Source organism: Falco cherrug, unplaced genomic scaffold, assembly GCF_023634085.1.
Source record: "Falco cherrug isolate bFalChe1 unplaced genomic scaffold, bFalChe1.pri scaffold_35, whole genome shotgun sequence".
Classification (NCBI taxonomy): Eukaryota; Metazoa; Chordata; class Aves; order Falconiformes; family Falconidae; genus Falco; species Falco cherrug.
The window spans coordinates 1,042,116-1,047,598 of NW_026599480.1; the positions used below are offsets into that span (position 1 = coordinate 1,042,116).

At 43.9% G+C, this 5,483-nt stretch overlaps 1 long non-coding RNA gene across 1 annotated transcript; it reads left to right on the plus strand.

Moving 5' to 3' along the window:
* Positions 1 to 534: 534 nt before the first annotated feature.
* Positions 535 to 2,187, plus strand: LOC129735129 (uncharacterized). The gene is made up of 3 exons (XR_008730583.1): positions 535 to 797; positions 1,798 to 1,823; positions 2,055 to 2,187. It is a non-coding gene; the product is annotated as an uncharacterized LOC129735129 (long non-coding RNA).
* The last annotated feature ends 3,296 nt before the right edge of the window (positions 2,188 to 5,483 follow it).

A 5,483-nucleotide genomic window follows, 5' to 3' on the forward strand; every position in this document is an offset into this window, starting at 1 on the left:
AAATTTATTGCCTGCTCTAAAAAAAGAAAAGGGGAAAAAAAAAGAAAACCCCCACCTAAATTCCTGTGATTTCCATGTCAACACTGAGGCAAAATGCATCTTCAAAACCCGAACCGAAGACTGGAAAAAGCAGTTATTTTTGTAGGAAATGGCCACCTAGAAAAGAAAAGTAGGAACTTGGGGTTTGCTACTCCTCCCTTTTCTAGGTGATTTTAGTGATCTCCGTGCAGTTGGTGTTTTCCTTTTCATTAAGTTAATGTGCCCTTTGTCAGAAAGAGATGACATTATCAAACCAATCTCAAAAGTCTAAAGAAGGCACACATATTTTAATGTAAACCTAAGCAGGAGTTTTTTCCTGTCTGTTCTTCAAAGGAATCTCTGCTCTAGATGCTTTCTGTACCGTGGCTATTGGATATAGTCCAGCTTAAGATCTAGCTCAGATTCCCTGTGTCCCCCTCACTCCTAGGGCAAGGATTTTAAATACTTGGGCATATTCCATGATCTTTGCAGTAAGTCTGTGATTTTATCATAGATATTTCTCGTCTCAGTTGTTTCTGGACATCATCTTAAGTATGTCTGTTTCACAGAAATATTTTTTGCAAACCTACTCACTTGGTGATTCTTTTCTTTCTGTTTAATGCAGTAAAGTTGCCCTGAATGCCAAAGGTGCAAAGAAAAATAAAAGCCTTGAAAGCAGAAGGCTCATCAGCAGACGAGCTCTTCCAGTGGCAATCATGGTCAAGTACCGGATGATAGCACTTCCAGTGAAACATCTCAGGATGAAGGAAGTTATGCACGTAAGGAATGTTACAAGTAAAACTTACTGATAAAAATTGGCCTGAGAGCTGGAGGCAAGTTTGGGGTTTTGTTGTGTTTCGGGGTTTTTGGCAAATATGATGCCTATGAAGATTCTTGTTCTTTCGTGTGACCACCTGATGTTCTTTCTTGTTCTTTCTTGTTCTTTTGTGTGACTACCTGATGCGCTTTGTGTTGACAAATACTTCTTTTTTGTTTAGAGTGCCTTGAGCATGCTGGCCAAGTTAACGATAAGGTCACGTGCACAAATTCTGATTAATTACATGAGTGTGTGTGCACAGGCATAGAAGTATTTCATGTGTTTAAAAAGGGTGAGGTATCTCAGGTTTTTTCACTGCAGGTACCTCAGGATTTTTTGCCCTGCTCCCCGCTCCACCTTTTCTCTTGCAGCTGCGTACCCTCCTGACTTCTTGCCCACCCTGAACTTACTTGTGTGGGTTGTGGCAAAGTGAGAAAGAGAAGTTGTTGACGCTGTTCAGCCCTAGCTAAAAATCTGGTGTGTTATCAACACCGTTTTGGTCAGAAATCTAACACACAGCCCTGTGTGGGCTGCTGTGAAGAAAACAAACTGCATCCCAGCCAGACCCAGGACACCAGAGAATCCAAAATTACAGTTCTTTGACCTGTAGGAGAAGGATTCTCGGTACTGAAGAGAGCTAAACCCCTGGTATTAAACAGGGAATGCACGTAACCGTAGAGCTACATCTCTGTACCTGCAAGATTTCTGTCACTTTGTGTGAAGTTGAGAGAACAGTTATTTCAACTATTTGCTTAACATCTTGTGGAAAAATTAGCCTTCCAGTAGACATAATAGTACACAATAACTGTTTCAGTCTTGAACTATATCTAGCAAAGTTACTATACCAGATTTTAGTTTAATTCAGTTCTGCAATTAAGTTTTCAAAGCAACTTGAGGTATTTTTCATAATGCAAAGTAAGTATTCCAGTACTGAAATACATTTCTGTTTTCTAGACCTGCAGCAACAACCAGGAGTGAAAAGAACGAGGTATTGTAAAACTAGTTTCTTGATAAACTGTTTCTATCAGCTTTTAATCACTTAGATGGGAGCAGTGTTTATGTAGTGATCGACCAGATGTACAAATTGCTGATGGTATGCAGCTTTATTGTATTTGAGACAAATCTGTGGGCTGTGAAGGAGAGAATGAATCATTCGTGCATTTGTAATGGTCTGTAATACTAGACAGTGGAATTACAGAAAGTACTGTATTTTTTGTAGGTCAGCAGACAAATGGAAGTAACTGATGACCCTGGTTTAACTCACTCATCTGACCCAACTTCGGAGGATGTCCGGTTACAAGCTTCAACCTGCAAGGAGGCTGTGCTGCTGTTGGAAGAGCTTGGTGTGGTTCATATGGGTATGTTTTCAAGTCTCTGTCTTCAGCTGTTACAAGTTCCCCTTAAAACACTATTTCTTTGTATGCATTCCTAAGTAATTTAATTTCATATTTTGATATAATATTTCTTTCTGATTAGAGATCCCCCTCAAAAGCTGTGAAACTGTCACCTAGCCTGAGATGTCGCCTGTATTACCAGCCGACGTGCCTTACTTTATCATTGGTTCTCTGTCTAGTCAGAGCTGGAGAAGCAGTTTCTTGCAAAGTACAGTTCAGTTCCTTCTAATGTGGTCATCAAAAGTCAGCAAGAGCTTTTTCTTCTTTATATCCCCTTGATGTGGTTTAAGCCCAGCCACACCTAAACACCTAAGCACCACACAGCCACTCACTTGTTCCACCCCAGTGGGGTGGGGGAGAGCATCGGAAAGGGAAAAGTGAGAAAACTCATGGGTCGGCATGAAAACAGTTTAATAGCAAAAGCCACGCACGCAAGCAAAGCAAAGCAAGGAATTCATCCAGCACGTCCCAGTCCCATGGGCAGGCGGGTGTTCAGCCATCTCCAGGACAGCAGGGCTCCGTCACGCATAACAAATACTTGGGAAGACAAAGTGCCATCACTCTGGATGTCCCTCCCTTCCTTCGTCCTCCCCCAGCTTTATATGCTGAGCATGATGCCGCGTGGCATGGCACATCCCTTGGGCCAGCTGGGGTCAGCTGTCCCAGCCGTGTCCCGGCCCGGCTCCTTGCGTACCCCCAGCCTGCTCGCTGGTGGGGTGGGGTGAGGAGCAGGAAAGGCCTTGGCTCTGTGTGGGCGCTGCTGGGCCGTAACGAACACATCCCCGTGCTACCAACCCTGTTTGCGGCCCAACTGCAAAACATGGCCCCGTACCAGCGACTGCGAAGAAGATTAACACTATCCCAGCCACAACCAGCACACCCCTCAACAGCTAATGACAAAGAGTACAGCAAAATAATGGCTTTGCTTAAAAATAATAAATAAAAAAATATATAACAAAAATCAACTGTCATACGATGCTTGCATTTATACACAAAGCATTATGTAAACATAAGCATCACTTACTAGGGCTATTAAACTATGCTAAATTTTAATTAGGCAAGTGTTAACCTTGGCCAAAGGCCAGACTCCCCCCCCAGTGCTGCCACTGCCCCTCCCTGACAAAACGGGGTGAAAAAGCTTGTGGGTCAGTGTGAAGGCAGGGTTGTCACTTCCCAGTGACCGTCACTGGCAAAACAGACTCCACCGATTAAAATACATTTGGATAGTGAGAAACAAAGACCCACAACCTGAGAAGGACACGTCGGCACCCCCCGTGCTCAAGCTCTGCTGCGCTCCTTCCCTGCCACCTCCCCAGGCAGCGCGGGGAGGCTGCGGTCGGCAGTCGGGACGTAGCAGTTTCTCTGCTGCTCCGTCCTCGTCCCTTTTCCCTGCTCCAGTGTGAGTCCTCCCCCAGGCTGCAGTCCTTTGGGGAAAATCTCCTCCAGCCTGGGCCCTCCATGGGTCGCAGGTCCTTCGGGAAGGATCTGCCTGCTCTGGCACGGGGTCCTCCGCAGCACTGCGCTGTGGGTATCTGCTCCAGCATGGTTCTCTCCGGGGCTGCAGGGGAATCTCTGCTCTGGCACCTGGAGCAGCACCTCTCCCTCCTCCTTCGCTGACCTGGGTGTTCGTTTGCGGGGCTGGTTTTCACATGCTTTTCCCCTTCTCTGCCCGTGTGGTGGTTTCGCCCTTTCCTACATTTGTTTTTCCTGAGGTGCTGCCAGCACGGCTGGTTTTTGGCCCCCCGGCCCCAGCGATCTTGCCCAGCCCGTGTGAGGTCGGCAGGGAGATGCCGGGCTGGCCCGGGGGCAGGAGCACCAGCCCTGTGAGGGGAGGCTGCGGGAGCTGGGCCTGGGGGAGTTGGGCCTCCCAGCGCGGGGGAGGGGAGTACGAGGAAGACGAGGCCGGTCCCAGCTTGGCCTGGGTTTGACTTCAGCAGGTGTTCAAAATCCTCAAACATCTGTCAAGTATAAAGAAGTAATATTTTCATTCTAAATGAATTCTCCAAGCAGCGTTAATTTATACTTTCAAAAGTTACACTTTTTATGAAATTACACTAGAAATTATATGTAAAGCTTTTTCCTTGCAATATACGCCATTCAAATACAAATGTTTGTCAGTCTTTCAAGTAATTTTAGTGGTTGTTGATTCTTGTTTTGCAGAATTTCTAAAGCAGGCTTTCAATTGGCAGTTCTTTCCTTATGTTGATACTTGATTTTTATTTTTTTCTTGTTCACCGTTGCGAGTTTATCGGAAAAAATAGTCAAGATAATGATCAAACACAAAGCTGCTTTCTTGTTTGGGTACTGTGGGCACACCATGGACCGTTTTTTACCATGTCAGTGCTCATTGCTGATTGTTTCAGTTGGTAAAGAAGCTGACCTTCCATAAGGCTTTCCTTGTAAATCAGCTTCAAAATGAAATTGCTGTAGTTTCTCCCAGAGGTACATCCACTGAGGTTTAAAACTGTTTTTAATCGTATTAAGCATAAACCCCATGCATTTCTGAATCTGGTTTTGAACACTGACATCCTTCTTGAGTAAACAGAAGCTGCTTGTTCTGCCTGTGGTCAGCAGTTGTTTTAGACTTACAGAAGGCTTGCTGAAAAATTGTTGGGTCTGCCATAGATAAGTGGCGTGCTGATTCACCAGTATTGCTTCTGGTCACTGAATCCGTAATACGTAGGCTCAGTATACTAAGAAAATGTATATTAACCATAGTAAAAGTTTACGATGCTTTAAACTGTTGAGACAACAAACTCCTTTTTCAACAAAATGGCTGTAATATGAAGGTGATTTATTTTTTTATTATAGAAGTGTGCACACTGGTGTGTGTTTCCCTATGCAAACTTACAAATAACTGATAAATCACTCAAAGTTTTTTTTCTCTATCTTGTACAACTGATACCATGCACAATGGCATGAAGTTAGAATTCTTTAAAAAGTTGAAAAGTACAGTAAAAATACGAACTCTGAAAACATTTAACATTTTTTATGGTTTGAGTTGTCTCTGCAAGTTCATCATGTGGAATATCTACTTTTATATCAGTGCTTTTGTTTCTCAAATACTCTGTTAAATCCCAGATGTTCTTTGAAACAAGAAGAAAAGAGGCTCAGAGTAGAAGTGCTGTGTGAGAAAATGAGAGAAGACCTCCAAAGCAAAGAAGATCAATATTGTAAAGAGGTGGAGGAGAAACAGAAACTTGAGTCACACCCAAGGAATTTAGAAATGGAGTTAAGAACACTGAGAAAGCTCT